General features: G+C 51.2%; 1 protein-coding gene across 2 annotated transcripts in view; it reads right to left on the reverse strand.

The window, feature by feature from the left end:
- STK40 (serine/threonine kinase 40) overlaps window positions 1–14,585 on the reverse strand; it is a 48,593-nt gene extending 34,008 nt beyond the window's left edge. For both annotated transcript variants that reach the window (XM_025379758.1, XM_025379751.1), the window contains exon 1: window positions 14,387–14,585. The gene's annotated coding sequence lies outside the window, so the exon portion shown is untranslated. The remainder of the gene's footprint in view (window positions 1–14,386) is intronic.
- Between the last annotated feature and the right edge of the window lie 1,602 nt (window positions 14,586–16,187).

Genomic DNA, 16,187 nt, shown 5'->3' on the forward strand with positions numbered 1-16,187 from the left:
GCCGGGCGCGGTGGCTCAAGCCTGTAATCCCAGCACTTTGGGAGGCCGAGACGGGCGGATCACGAGGTCAGGAGATCGAGACCATCCTGGCTAACACGGTGAAACCCCGTCTCTACTAAAAAAAAATACAAAAAACTAGCTGGGCGAGGTGGCGGGCGCCTGTAGTCCCAGCTACTCGGGAGGCTGAGGCAGGAGAATGGCGTAAACCCGGGAGGCGGAGCTTGCAGTGAGCTGAGATCCGGCCACTATGCTCCAGCCTGGGGGACAGAGCGAGACTCCGTCTCAAAAAAAAAAAAAAAAAAAAAAAAAAAAAAGAAAGAAAGAAAGAAAGAAAATGTCTGTACATGTTTAGTCCAGACACAACCATCCATTTTTGTTCCTGAACATTTTCGATCTGCAGTTGGTTGAACCCACAGATGCAGAACCCATGGATGTGGAGGGCTGGTACATAATGATAACTGATCATGTCCCCACAACACACACACAAAACACAACATTTTCTAGAAAAAGAAATTGAGCTCGGGCGTGGTGGCTCATGCCTGTTACCCCAGCATTCTGGGAGGCTGAGGTGGGAGAATCACTTGAGCCCAGGAGTTCAAGGCTGGGCACAGCTCGTAGTCCTGGCTACTTGGGAGTTTTAGGTCGCTTAGTTTGGAGGATTGTTGAGCTCAGGAGTTCAAGGCTGCAGCGAGCCATGACAGTACCACTCTAGCCTGGGGGACAGAGTGAGACCTTGTCTCAAAAAAAAAAAAAAAAAAGAAAAGAAAAAAGAAGTTGACACTCAGAACTCTGAGACCTGCCTGAAGTCACCTGGCTAGCTGTTGGAAGAGTTGGGATATAAAAACAGCTTTTTCAATGCTGTATCCCATATTCTTTTTCCCTGACTACACTGATTCCTCAATTGTTCCTTCTCCACCCAATGTCTGCATAGTTCCAGGCATGCCAAACATAGAGAGGACAGTACTCTCTAGACTTACTTCTAAGCAATCATTCTCCTGCAACCAAGGTGCCGTCAAGCCAGAAAGCTGCAGTGAGCAGGGAGGGAGATAAGCCATGCTTCCCTCGGAAGGAAGCATTTCAGGGGCTGCTGAGTGGGGCCTCTCTGGAGAAAAGGGCTGAGTCAGAGGCTGGGTTACTGAGATATCCCTCCATGAGCCAAGAGGCAGCATCCCCCACCCTTCCCTGACACAAGCACTCTGGGCACCACCCCTGGTGCACTTAATACTCACGTTTAGATGCTTCTACCAGGGACACCTACAGACCTGCTCTCCATCCACAAAGGCAGTCCAGGAAACCCAGAGGAATTCATAGCTCAGAGAACCAAGGGTTTCAAGCCATGGACCAGTGACGCAAATGCCAATTGGGATAACAAGATGGATTTGGGGGTCATGGAAGTCTGGGCTCAAATTTCAACTTCTGACACTCACTTCTCTTGTGACTCTACACTAGTCGCCTACCCTTTGGGGGCCTCAGTTTCCTCATCTGTAAAACATAGATGGTGGTACGCCCCCCTTCACAGGACAGCTGAATGATGCTGTGGCTGGCGGTATCACCAGGTCTTTGCTGGGTGAAGGGTAGGTGCTCCCTGCTCCGTGCTGAGGACGCTTCCCTGTGGCAAGTCTCTGCAGGTATGTCTTTTTTTCATTATCATTTGATGGGCACCGCTTGCCAGAAACCATTCCCAGTGTTTCCCAGATTCTCTCTTTAACTGGCACCACTTTCTGATGTGGATTCTCCCCTTCCGTTATTGAAAAAGCAAAGCCTAAAGACTGTGGCCCAGGTCGAGGCTCTGGTGAGGGCTTTTCCGCTGAGTCTGAATGACAGCCAGCCCCGAAGGAGGCACGCACCCTCTCCCCGGGAGCTTGGTGGCTGTGAACAATCTCCTTAGGAACCCACTGGAAGCCATTTGCTTTGTGCTCAGGACAGATGCTGACAGGCTGGGGAGGCGGATAGAGAGGAGGATTAGTAATCCCTCGATTTCAGCCAGGACTCCCTGATGACAAAGATTCATGCATGTGCTGTCATCTTCACTGTTCCAAAAGAGAGCGATGATTTTGTTCATTTTTAAAACGCAGGACATGTATAGCTCCAATTTGTCAAGAATACATAATACCATCATCTAATGCACAATATCACATCTCCAAATGCTGCACTTTATTGCCTTGGGGGTTATAAGTGAACGGGCTGCTTCTAACCAGAGCTCTCTTTGTATGGGGTGACCCCACCCGCTGAGGCCTGCTCTGCTCCCAGCCTGTGGGAGAGTACCTGCTGCAGTCAGAGAGGAAGTGACTCAGCCCAGTGGGAAGTGGGAGGGGCGGTCAGCAAGAGGGCCCTGCGCCCAGCCTGCTCCCCCAGCACATCCTCTGCCACCGCTGCCTTTCCTCAGCAGGAGTCCAATGTGCAGAGCACAGCAGGCCTGGCGGCCAGGCAGGGCCTGAAAGTCCAGGGTCTGCAGCTTGGTGACCTAGCTCTAGTCTCCTCCAGGAGGCAACGTTCATGAGTTAGCCCCATATAAGGAGACTGCGTAATCAGTGAGATCCCTCCTCATCCCATTGCCCCGAGGAAGTCCCCACTGGGCTTTTCTGTGACCTCCTTTGGAGGCTGCAAAGGAAGTCTAGAAGCTAAAGGCCCCTGGCCAAGGGGATGCATCCCAGAGAAATTCTGGAAGAAAAATCTCAGGGCTGTGCACACAGAGAAGCTTTCTCTGCAGGCTCTCCTGGGGGAAAGATAAATGGAGTTAGAGACCAGTCCCCATGGCCCTGAACCAGGCCGGCTGCTCCTGGGAGCAAAGGGCTTCACCAGCAGTCATGATGAGAGCCACCAGAGCAGAATCCGGGGCAGCACTGCCAGACCTGCCACTGGCTCTCCCCTCCCAAGGGCCTCCGGAAGCAGCTGATGTGACAACAAATAATCCGTCACTGTGTGCGGGTGTCGGAGGAGGAAGGGACAGACTTACAAGCTCTTTCTCTGGGCCGTATTGGCCTGGCATCTCCATCCCGAGAAGTAGCCTGGGAAAGCAGCCAAGCACACTGGCTTAGGGGATATTTGCGGTGGCCCCTTGGCTCCGCAGGATGCCTTCTGCCATGCGCAGTGAAGGCAGACTGAGTCACTGGCAGGTCTTCCCTGTCATACTGGCCTGCTCTGGCTCACTTGGACTAGAAGAGGAGATTGCAACAAGGGAGATCCTGGCATGGGCACGTGACTAAGAGGCCCCTCAGCTCCAACCATCAGTTATTGCTTTGTGCAGTGACTCAGCCCTGGAATAAGGCCTGCCATGGGGTCCCATGTGGAGTTCAAGTTCTTACCACCCACAATAGCCCAAATCAGGCAAGGAGAAAGCAGCAAACAACCACTGGTTGAGTCTAAAAGCCACCATTCTGTTCACTATGTGACCTGGACACATGCTTCTCTGCTCTGCAGTCTTCTCATCTAGAGGACGGGGACAGCGCTACTCCCAAAAACGGTTCCCTTCAGGATTGCCAGGGCCCAGCACATAGGAGGCACGAGATGCTTAACTTAGAAAGGTTACGTTTCCTGGCCGGGTGCGATGGCTCACGTCTGTGATCCCAACACTTTGGGAGGCCGAGGCAGGTTGATCACCTGAGGTCAGGAGTTTGAGACCAGCCTGGCCAACACGGTGAAACCCCATTTCTACTAAAAATACAAAAATCAGCTGGGTGTGGTGGTGGATGCCTGTAATCCCAGCTACTCAGGAGGCTGAGGCAGGACAATCACTTGAGAATCACTTGAACCCACGAGGTAGAGGCTGCAGTGAGCCGAGATCGTGCCACTGCACTCCAGCCTGGGTGACAAGAGTGAGACTCTGTCTCAAAAAAAAAAAAAAAAAAAAAAAAGAAATGTTACGTTTCCTTCCTTCTATCCCAGATTTCCAGAGTGACAGACAGGAAAGCCCAGCCAGGCCAGGCCTAGGTGCCTGCGATTCTCTTCATACTGTTTTCAACAGCAAAAATCACCACAATTATCCTGCGAGAAAGGCAATCTGGACTGGGGCCAGCAAATTGCCTTTCCTTAACTGCCTCTGTTAAAAATTAAATTAAATTTCACAACTTTAGGCCGAGCATGGTGGCTCACGCCTGTAATTCCAGCACTTTGGGAGGCTAAGGCAGGTAGATCACCTGAGGTCAGGAGTTTGAGACCAGTCCGGCCAACATGGCAAAACCCTGTCTCTACTGAAAATAACAAAAATTAGCTGGGCGTGGTGGCGGGTGCCTATAATTCCAGCGAGTAGGGAGGCTGAGGCAGGAGAATCATTTGAACCTGGGAGGCGGAGGTTGCAGTGCGCCGAGATCGTGCCATTGCACTCCAGCCTGGGCAACAAGAGCAATACTCCGTCTTAAAAAAAAAAAAGTCACAACTTTGACAGTGAACAATACAGTTCACTTTCTGAAGTCTGACTGAATGCTGAGGGCTATGGCTGCTCAGAGGGACAACAGGCTGCCTGCTATGATTAGAAAGGCCAACAGCAGGCGGTCCCTTCAGAGTGCCCCTCTGTTGGCCTCACCTGCTCTGAATCACCAAGAGCTGGACGCGGCACATCACGAGGGCCAGAAGCCACCACTGCAAGACTATGTCCATGCATTGAGGGCGTGTTCATTATGTGTCTGCTTATATGTAGGTCTCGAGAAGGGTCTGGTCCACCTCAGGCCTCCCAGGCTCTGCACAAGCCCAGAAGGTATGCAGAAAACAGGTGCGAAACCACAGCCAACAAAGAAAAAGAAAATGTACCTGTCTTGGGCCCAGCAATGCCAGTTCTGGGGACGGATCCTGCAGATACACTCACATAAGTTCACAAAGATAATGTGCTCAACAAGGGTCCCTATAGAGACACGTGTAGCAGCAAAAAACAAAACCATAAAAATCAACACACACACACATGCCCCCAAGGCAGGAAACTATCTAAATGGCCATCCAGAGACAACTGGTTAATTATGTTCATCTAGACAATGGAATACTATGCAGCCTTTCCAACTAGGTCCACGCCTGCCGGTAAAGATGTCTATGTTACCAAAATAAGCACACTGCAGGAATATATGTATAACATAATCCTACTTAGGTTAAAAAAGATTATACACACCTTTGAATATGCATAGGAAACTTCTAGAAGAAATTTTTTTTTTAGACGGAGTGCAATGGTACAATCTCACTGCAAACCGTCATCTCCCTGGTTCAATTCTCTGCCTCAGACTCTCGAGTAGCTGGGATTACAGGTGCTCGCCACCACACCCAGCTAATTTTTGTATTTTTAGTAGAGACAGGGTTTCACTATCTTGGCCAGGCTCGTCTTGAACTCCTGACCTCATGATCCACTAGCCTCGGCCTCCCAAATGCTGGGATTACAGGCATGAGCCACTGCGCTCAGCCTAGAAGAAATTTAAGTGGACACCTCCAGTCAATAGAACTAAGGGCCCAAAGAGGGGAGGGAGAGCTTTATTATATATTCTCCCATATTGTTTAACTATTGTACCATAAACTACTAAAACAACAATAATTTTTTAAAATCTAAAGATTTTCTGAACCCATTAGAATTATTAAGAGTAGTAGTGGAGCCAGGTGTGGTGGCTCATGCCTGTAATTCCAGCACTTTGGGAGGCCGAGGTAGCAGATCATGAGGTCAGGAGTTCAAGACCAGCCTGGCCAACATCCTGAAGCCCCGTCTTTACTAAAAATAGAAAAATTAGCCGGGTGTGGTGGTGCGCGCCTGTAGTCCCAGCTACTCGGGAGGCTGAGGCAGGAGAATGGCTTGAACCTGGGAGGTGGAGGTTGCAGTGAGCCAAGACTATGCCATTGCACTCCAGCCTGGGCAACACAGTGAGACTCCGTCTCAAAAAAAAAAAAAAAATAGTAGTAGTGGAATCAGGCGAGGCTGGGCCTCAGAGAAGGCGGACTTGAGAGAGTATGGCCTGGGAAGAGGTGTAAGCATAAGTGCCCTGGATGTGCGAGCTTGTGTGCCAATGCAATGGTGCAGCAAAAGAGTGAGAGGCAGAAGGACAAAGCGAACACCCCTGCAGCTCTCCAGATAGCCTGCAAACATGCCTGTAAGGAACTTTCTGCTCGCGACCTGGCATCCATAAGGGCTGAAAGCTGGCTCAGGACACCTCTTTTGGGACACTCACAGGCTCACTGCCAAGAACTCACCTGGGCCTTGCTAGAGCTGGCCCCTGGGTCCTGTCTGCCTGTCATGCACTAGGCTGAACGTGCTACAGGCCATAAAGCCTTGTGTCTCATGACTACCTTAAGTGCAAGAATTGTTATGCCCATTTTACAGAGGAGGAAGCTGGGGTTGGAGACAGGAAGTGTCTTGTTCAAGGTCACTCACTTCAGTATCTGAAGCCACATCTGATTTGAGCCTAGGCCCTTAACTGCTGGGTGACATGGTTGTAAGTCTCCTTGCCCACTACCCATAGGGCAGGTTGGGGAGGGACTTGTCTCAAGGCAGTGGCAGTTTCCATTCTTCAGGCAAAAAACGGACTGGTTCAACTTTGGGGCTGGCTCTATGAGTCCAAGATTCTATGTAGGCTGGACTCCCCGGGGCCAGAGCCCGGCCAGGATGGAGGAAGGGGACATGGGCTCTAGAGTCACACAAATTGAGCTGGAAATCCCAGCTCTGCCCTTACTGGCTGTGTAATAGTGGACAGGCTGTTTACCCCCTCTCTGAGCCTGGGTGTTCTCTGTAAAATAAGAGACAACCCTTACCTCCTTCGATTCAATAATGTATTGCAGTATTGCAAAGGACCTGCGAGGTGGTGGGGCTCCTTTTTTTTTTTTTTTTTTTTTGAGACGGAATCTTGCTCTGTCAGCAGGCTGCAGTGCAGTGGCGTGATCTTGGCTCACTGCAACCTCCGCCTCCTGGGTTCAAACAATTCTCCTGCCTCAGCCTCCTGAGTGGCTGGGTCCACAGCCACACACCACCACGCCCAGTTAATTTTTTGTATTTTAGTAGAGATGGGGTTTCACCATGTTGGCCAGGATGGTCTTGATCTCCTGACCTCGTGATCTGCCTGCCTCAGCCTCCCAAAGTGTTGAGATTACAGGCGTGAGCCACTGCACCTGGCCGGGCCTCCTTGTTCTTCTGCTGGTTTCCTTCCTGTTTTTTCAGAAGGGCCCACTCCAGGAGTCAGAAAAGAACACACACTATGAAACTTACCCCAAACTCAGTAATGCTGAGAGCGCCATACTTATTGCAAAAAGTAGCAGGACTCTTGCTCCCCAGAGTTGGCAGATGCCAGCAACGGGATTCCAAAAGCCCCATGGAATGCTGGGCTACACCAGGTCCAAGGTCCCCAAGGCGCTGAACTGAGCTTCTCCCTAGAGGCACTGTTGTCCCCTCAACACACCTCACATCAGCTCTGCCCCAGAGAGAAATGACAAGCACATCAGTCCTGTTCTTGCCAATTCCCACTACAATGACCAGTCCACTCTCTCTGCCTTCTGGACCCTTGCATCCAGACTTCCTAAAGGCTGAAGATCCTCTATGTCTTTTGCCAAGTAGGTGGCAGTGTGTAAACATATTTAGAGGGGACAGCTTTATTCTGCATGCCAAGACCCCTTCTCAGTTCTTCTACCTTTGCTGCTTTCCAACAACTACAGTTCCTTTGAAACCATCAGGCCTGTAGACTGCTAAGTTTTGGGGAGCCTGAACTCACACCCAAGACTGACTGTCATGGCCAGGACAGAATGAACATGATTGGTGGGTTGTGGCCTCTTTTTTTTTTTTTTTTTTTTTTGAGACGGAGTCTTGCTCTGTCGCCCAGGCTGGAGTGCAGTGGCGCGATCTTGGCTCACTGCAAGCTTCACCTCCCGGGTTCATGCCATTCTCCTGCCTCAGCCTCCAGAGTAGCTGGGACTACGGACGCCTGCCACCACACTCGGCTAATTTTTTGTATTTTTAGTAGAGACGGGGTTTTACCGTGTTAGCCAGGATGGTCTCAATCTCCTGACCTTGTGATCTGCCCGCCTTGGCTTCCCAAAGTGCTGGGATTACAGGCGTGAGCCACCGTGGCCGGCCTGGGTTGTAGCCTCTTTAGGGAGAGGGAACACCTGCGTTCCCCTCAGGAAGTAGGACCTCATCCCAAAAGAACAGATTCACTTGCTGGGGGAAAAATAAGGCTGCCCCAATTTATTAAAAGGAGGCCTAGAAATTATTTAAAAATAATAATAATAAAGATAGTCTTTGAGGCAGCAATTCACTTCTAGAAATTTATCCTGCAGATGATACCTAAGGTGGGCAAAATCATATGTATGAAGAAAGTCACTTCAGCAGAAGTGTTTAGAGAGTAGAATACAGAAAACAACCCAAGTGTTTGTTAGCAGAGAGCTTGTTGAATAAATTACACTCACAGTGGGACACATCATAGCCACAAACGACCCAGACCTGCATGTGCCGAAGTGGAACTATCTCTAAGACGGTAAGTAAATTACAGCAAGCAATTCCATCCTTTCCCCTCTTGGATCTTGATTACAGAGCCTGGGAAGATACGCTGGGGGTGCTGTGGGCCCTTGGCTACCTTCAAGGCCAGAGTCTCACCTGAGCAGGTGGAGGAGAAAGAAATGCTCTTGTTTCAGATCATTTTCTCATTTACTTTCTTTACACAACAAACCCAAGGACAAATCATGTAAAAAAAACTCCCAGGGCCGGGCGCGGTGGCTCAAGCCTGTAATCCCAGCACTTTGGGAGGCCGAGACGGGCAGATCACGAGGTCAAGAGATCGAGACCATCCTGGCTAACACGGTGAAACCCCATCTCTACTAAAAAATACAAAAACTAGCCGGGCGAGGTGGCGGGCGCCTGTAGTCCCAGCTACTCGGGAGGCTGAGGCAGGAGAATGGCGTGAACCCAGGAGGCGGAGCTTGCAGTGAGCTGAGATCCGGCCACTGCACTCCAGCCCGGGCGACAGAGCGAGACTCCGTCTCAAAACAAAACAAAACAAAAAAAAAACAAAACAAAAAAAAACAAAAAAAAACAAAAACTCCCAAATTCCAAAGGGTCTGTTTGAAGGCCCGCCCACCAGCACACCCCTTGCTATAGTCCAATCCAGCTGAGGGACAGCTTCTGGCTCCCTTAGAACTTCAAGGGTCAAGGACACTGGGCAGCTTTCTCTCCCTTCCCTGAAGGTTCTGAGCAAGTCCTGGGTGGCCTCTGGCAGATACCAATCCTTCCTGAGGGGCTGAATCTGCTGAGCCAGCATCAGGCAGCAACTTCAATTTCCAGACCTCTCTCTAGATAAGCTCTCCAGGGGACACAGAGAAAGCCTCTCTCCCCGAGGGTCTCTGCTGTTCAGGACCCCGTAGTATGTTGAATTGGGGTGGATACTGCCAGAGGGAAGGGTTGCTCGCAGGGCCATTGGAAAGCTGAAGATTTATCATTTTACAGATGTGGAACGTGAAGAGGTTCACCTCCCTGGTTAAATCTGGGCAGAGGAAAGGTGAAGGACGGAAAGCTGCCCTTCTCCCTGGTGGTGACTCAGGTGAAAGCAAAGGGAAGCCTGGCCCAAGTTCAGACAGGGTTCTACAAGACGTTCCAACTGATCCTCTCCCAAGAGGGTGCGCCCAGGGTTTACTGAATGAAGCTGGCAGATTTCACTGGCCATTATCTTCTCCTTGAGCCATCCCTATCTCTGCACTATCATTCACTCTGTCATCAAAACCAAGGACCTCAAGGTCACTGTCACCATTCCTCCTCCTTCTGGCATCACTTCCAAACACTCCCAGAGTCCAGTTGATTTCCCCCCAAACAGCTCATCTCTGCTCTTCTTCTCAACCCCATTGCCTCTGCCCTGATCCAAGCCCCTCTCAGCCCTTGCTGGGATTACTGCAACAGCCTCCTATGGGGACTCCAACCTCCCCTCGACCCACTCCATCCTCCAAAGCAGATGCAGGTCTAATGGTATGTTTCCTCCACTTAATGCAAGGCATCCATCACCAACAGAATACAAAATTCAAGCATCTGAGCCCTAGTGTCTGCCTACCTCTCAGGCACGTCCTGCAGTCTGTCCCTTCACACTCTGGGCTAGAACTCCTGTGGTTCCTAAAGTGACACATGAATTACCACATATCCATGCTTGTGCCAGGCTGCTCCCCGTGCCTGGAGGGCTTAATAGACCCCCAGAAAACTCTATTCATTCTTCAAGATCCAATTTAAGTTCTTTTTTTGAGACAGGGTCTCACTCCGTTGTCCAGGCTGGAGTGCAGTGGTGTGATTACAGCTTACTGGGAGTCGGGAACTCCCAGGCTCAAATGATCCTCCCACTTCAGCCTTCCAAGTAGCTGGAACTACAGGTACATGCCACCACGCTTAACTAATTTTTTCTTTTTTAATTTTTGTAGAGATAGGGTCCCACTATGTTGGCCAGGCTGGTCTTCAATTCCTGGGCTCAAGCGATCCTCCTGCCTCGGCCTCCCAAAGTGTTGGGATTATAGGCGTGAGCTGCTGTGCCCAGTCCCAGTCCAAGTTCTAAGGGCTCTCTGAAGTTCTCCCCAGTCTCCTCCTCATCCTAGAGCTCAATCAGTTCTTCCACTGGGGTCCCCCACATGCTGCAGACTTCTGTGAGAGACTTGCCAAACTGTGCACATGTTAATTGGTTAGGAGCCTGCCCATCCTGCTAGACCACAACCTCCTCCATGGTAGGGCCAGCCTCTCCATGCTCCTCCTGCCCCCAGGACCCAGCACAGCCTCAGCCACACATGGGAGCTCATATATGTGGAATCAGGGCTCTATATTTTGAGTTACGACACTCATCAGCGTGTGTGATGCCTCTTGATGTTGCTTAATCAGGTACTAGACTCGGGTTGCTAGCAGGGACACACAGAGAAGAAATTCTAAATACATTTTCTCCCATGTATACTTTTTTTTTTTGAGACAGGGTCTCACTGTTCACCTGAACTGTGGTGCAATCTCGGCTCACTGCAGCCTCGATCTCCTGTGCTCAAGAGATTCTTCCACCTCAGCCTCCCTAGTAGCTGGGACTACAGGTGCGTATGACCATGCCCAGCTAATTTTTGTATTTTTTGTAGAGAGGGGTTTCGCCACGTTGCCCAGGCTGGTCTTGAACTCCTAGGCTCAAGTGATCTGCCTGTCTCAGCCTCCCAAAGTGCAGGGATTACAAGCATTAGCCACCACGCCTGGCCAACCCATGTATACTTTAAAGTACTATTTTTTTCTCAGCAGTCCTACTTCTATATTTAAAAATAGTTCTTTTAAAGAGCCAAGCTGAATCATCTGCATGGCTCCCATACAGACTGGGTAAACTCCCCTTAGGTTTTCTTTTCAGAAAGAATAAAATAAAATTCTGTGATCTTGTGATCCCTCAGGACACTTCTGACAGCTCAATGGGACACAGTTCTAGTTGCCATGAATTGCTGCAACTAATTCCTGAAAGTTCTTTCCTGTAGCCTGTAATAAGACCTAACATTTACTACTCAGTGTCTGCTAAGTATTCATCCTGTAACATCTTACTCCTCACAACTGCCCTATTAGGAAGGTACTCTTATTGTCCCCATTTTACAGATGAGAAAGCTGGGATGGAGAGAGTAAGTAACCCCTAGTGACCAGCATGGATAGGAGTAGAACACAGATCTGTCTGATGGCAGAGACAAATAAGCTTTTTCTTTTTTTTTTTTCTTGAGACAGAGTTTTGCTCTTGTTGCCCAGGCTGGAGCGCAATGGCGCAATTTTGGCTCACCGCAACCTCCGCCTCCCGGGTTCAAGCGATTCTCCTGTCTCAGCCTCCCGAGTAGCTGGGATTACAAGCATGTGCCACCACGCCCGGCTAATTCTGTATTTTTAGTAGACAAGGGGTTTCTCCACGTTAGACTGGTCTCAAACTCCTGACCTCACGTGATCTGCCCACCTCGGCCTCCTAAAGTGCTGGGATTACAGGTGTGAGCCATTAAGCCCGGCCTCAAATAAGCTCTTAACTACTACAATCTACTGCCTTCCCCAAAGGTCAAATTAAAAGCACAAGTTAGCAAACACAGCACCCTTTACAACTGGCCTTTGAGAGGGCAGTCTTATCTCCCCAGATGCTCAAGCAACCTGCAATCCCAGGAAGAGAGGGGCACATGTGCCAGGCACTTCTGCGCCAGGCAGAGAAGCCCAGGCCAATGCAGGGAGCTTGCCATCTGGCACTGGTTGCACATGGTGCTTCCTCAGCAAAGATCCATCGCCCCAGCACCAACTCTCCTCTCTCAGAAGCCTAGGTTTGTCTCTGAAGAGTTCTCCAGCCCTTCAGTCCCTCCTGTCCTCCTCCTTCCCTCCTCTACTGGGACTCCAGTGAAATCTTTCTAAAATATGTAACCAATCATGTCATTCCCCTGCTTCAGACCTTTTCACTTGCTCCTGGCTGCCCTGGGCATGATATCTCAAATTGTTAATATGGCATTCTTTCATCCACCTATACTGCTTCACTTATACCGTATCAACTTCCATACCACTAGATTGAACAAGCTGAGATTTCTGGAATAAACTATGAGTTTATTTGTCTACCTCACTCTCTAAGTATTCATTCTCACCTAGCTAAGCCTCTCCTCCTCTCCTTTTAGACTCAACTCCAGCATCACTTCTGCCAAGCCTTCCCATGGCACACTCCTGACCCCACCGCACCCCCAAGGCTGAGCTCGCACCTTTCTCCCTTTCTCCACTGGGCTCCCACAGCACTCTGCTACTGCTGCTATTAGCTTCTTCTTCTTCTTCTTCTTTTGAGACAGAGTCTCACTCTGTCACCCAGGCTGGAGTGCAGTGGCTCAATCTTGGCTCACTGTAACCTCTGCTTCCCGGGTTCAAGCAATTCTCTTGCCCCAGCCTCCCAAGTAGCTGGGATTACAGGGCTGTCCCACCACGCCTGGCTAATTTTTCTATTTTTAGTAGAGATGGAATTTCACCATGTTAGCCAGGCTGGTCTCAAACTTCTGACCTCAGGTGATCCGCCCGCCTTGGCTTCCTAAAGTGTTAGGACTACAGGCATGAGCCACAGCGCCTGGCCACTACTAGCTTCTTTAGACCACATTTCAACCATTTGTTTACAGGTCAATTTCCCTTAACTAGACTGTATGCTCCTTGAAATAAAAATAGGTAACATTTATTGAATCCTTATTACGTGGCAAACACGGTTGTATGTTTTACGTGTTAACTTTTTACTCTTCATAATGTCTCTCTATGTTATCATCCCTGTTTTATAGATGAAGACACTGAGGCACAGGGAGGCTAAGCAATGTGCCCAGGGACACACAGCTGGAAAGTTGCTGAGCCAGAATTTGAACGCACGAAGTCTGGCTCCAAAGCCTACTGTTAACCACTATACTGTCTAGCACTTGCCTGTAAGCAAGGACTCTTGTTGTGGTCATGTGAGAAATGAATGAATGAATGAGGACTGTCTAGAGTAACCCAACCAACAACTTGCACAGCAGAGCCATCAGGAAGCACTAAACGAGCTCACAGGCACTGTTTACAAACAAGATTCTTTTGGCCCTACAATTACACATTCTGCTCTTCCTTATCTCACGCAAAACTACTCAGAGGGAAAGGCGCCCAGCCCAGTATGCCTACCCTCTTCCCCACTGGTTCTCAAAATCAAAGCAAAGCCAACCGGTTTCCTCCAGTGACTTAAAACAGAGCAAAGTCTATCCTGCCACACAGAGGGCGGCTGTCATCTCTTCCTTCCGCTAACAAAAGGGCTTCAAACCTGGGGACTGGGGTGGGCAGAAAACTCGGCATCGGGAATCCGAATGTCCCTACTTACTGGCTGGAAGGCGGGGCCAAGTGGCGTGGGAATGGGCGGGCCTGACCGGCTCGGCAGGTGAAACACTGACCACAGCAAGCTCTCCTTGGAAAAGGCCGGCCAAACGTGGCCTTGGCAAGCAGGTAGCTGTGACTCGTACCTGAACGCCGCCCGGGATATAAAAATTCCCCAGCAGCGGTAGCGCCCGTGCCAAAGAGTGAGGGCTCTTGGAGGAAGCCCTGGCTGGCCCTCCCTTGGGACTCGTTCTAACTATCAGCTCACTCTTGGGATTAGGAGGGAAGCACGGAGAGGCAGAAGGTGTCTTTTTGGGAAAATCTGGCTGGGTTCACACACCGGTTGCTTCACTCACTGGCTGGGTGACTCTGGGCAAAGCTGGCAGTGCCCACTTCCCAGAGCTGCGGCGGGGACTGAAGCTCCCGCGGCCTCCCGGTACCCGGCGCGAGGCAGCCCTCGCCCCTGCCGCCGGGGAAGGGCAGAGCCCCCAGCCGAGGAGGAGGCATTCGCCGGGGCCATTTCTGCTGCACCCAATGGCTTCAGGCTGTCACTCCGATTCCACCGCCGCGGCCGCCGGGGCCCGCCCCGCCTACTCGCAACCCCCACCCGGCTCCCAGCTCCTGGACCCCTGCCCTTACCTTCGCCGGGTGGTCAGAGCTGTTCGCCCATAGTCCGTAGCCCAGAGCCGGGGCTGCTCGGCTCTCCGTCCCGGGGGGCCGGGGCCGGGCTGGGGGCGTGCGAGTCGCTCACCGCCGCCTTCCAGCGCAGCCACCCGAGCCGCCGCCGCCGCCGCCTCCCTCCATGGCTGCGGCGCCGCCACCTGACAACGGAAGTGACGCACCGCCCCCTCTGCCCCAGCCTTAGCCGCGGCCCCGCCCCCCAGGGGCCCGCCCCCCGCCTGCGTCTCGGGCCCCGCCCCCCGCCTGAGTCTCCAGCCCCGCGGCTTTCGGATTGGGGGGCCATCTTGACGATGGGCGGAAGACTTCAGGCAACAGGCCAGAGTCCGATTGAGGATTGGTTCAGGGCGGGGTCTGGGCGAAACCTGTTACACGATTGGAGGCCGAGGCTCTAATGGGGCGGTACTTACTGCTGATCTACGTCTGCAGCGAGGCTGGGACGGAGGCACCGCCCCGCCCGACCCCACGGAACCTCGCGGGCCCTACACTCGCCCTGCGGAGGTTGAAGTCCCCGGCGGTTGGAAGATCGGCCAATTGTAGTGTATTTATCAGAAAAGTGACTCATCCTTGATCTCCATTTCCCGGTTTGTGGAACTCTGTGAGGAAAGCGCTGCAGTTAGGCTCAATAAAAGACAGAAATTCCTGTCGCAGCGCTCGTAAGTCATTTCCCTCTAGGTCTCTCGCCTTTGTAGAAACCCAGAGGATGGCCAGCTTCAACCTGGAGATCCCTGAAGCTTTGACCAAGGAGGTTGACAGTGAAGCATTCCTATTAGCGACTACAGCTATCTAACCTTAGTTCCTCCTGCTGCAGTTTCGGTCCCTTTCTCCTCCTCCTCCAGCAACCACGCCCTCCATGAATCAGCTTCTTGCACCAGCAGATGAGCCCTTTAAAGGGATTGCATCAGGCAAGTGACTCACTGGGGCCCTCTAAGAGCCTGGCTTCCCTCCCTTGGCATGCAGAAGCAGCTAAAAGGGCTCAGTGTCAGCAGCACCAGCGGCCATAGCCCCACTCCCTTGTCCCAGAGGTGTGAGTCAGGGTGTTTGCTGCTTATGATGTGTAACTCTTGGCTGTCTTTCCAGTTGTCCCCTGGGTCACTCTATATCCATGTGTGGGCACACGTGTCTAAGCTTGTGTGCATCGCTGGGTTTTCCTAGGGTGTGTGGCCACTTGTGTGTGTGTGCATTTGTCATCTCCACCTAGGCAGTGCCAGGACACGAGAGCTGGTATGAGTGAAGTCTGGCTGCCTCTATCTGTGTCCTTTGTCTCTGAATGCCTGATGCCCACTGAGCTGCTGATGGGGCTGAATAACAAGAGTAATCAGGACTGCTCCCACCATTGTGCCACGCTCTGCATGGAGCACTTGAGACATTGGTATTAGGTAGGCGGCTGTTTACAGCTGAGGAAGCCAGTGCTCAGAAAACGAAATTAATGTGCCCAAACACACACAGCTAATAATGGCAGGGCTAGGATTTGAATCCAGTCTGATGGATTCCAAAAAGCTTGGCTTTGAATCCCTGCTGCATCACTTACAAACTGGGCGACTATGTGCAAGTTGCCCAATCTTCCCGTTCTGTCCAAATAGGGATAACGCTTGGGGGATCACTGTGAGGACTTGGAGTTATGGAAACAGCTTTTTGCAAGACCCAGCGAATGCTCATACTCATCTCAGTTAAAGGGCTTCAATGAGGTGGGTGACCAAAAGACAGGCATAAAGAAGGCCCCAGCCCACCAAGCTCCTCTCTCTGACAAAACAGAAAGCCT

The sequence above is a fragment of the Theropithecus gelada genome, chromosome 1 (genome assembly GCF_003255815.1).
Source record: "Theropithecus gelada isolate Dixy chromosome 1, Tgel_1.0, whole genome shotgun sequence".
Taxonomy (NCBI): Eukaryota; Metazoa; Chordata; class Mammalia; order Primates; family Cercopithecidae; genus Theropithecus; species Theropithecus gelada.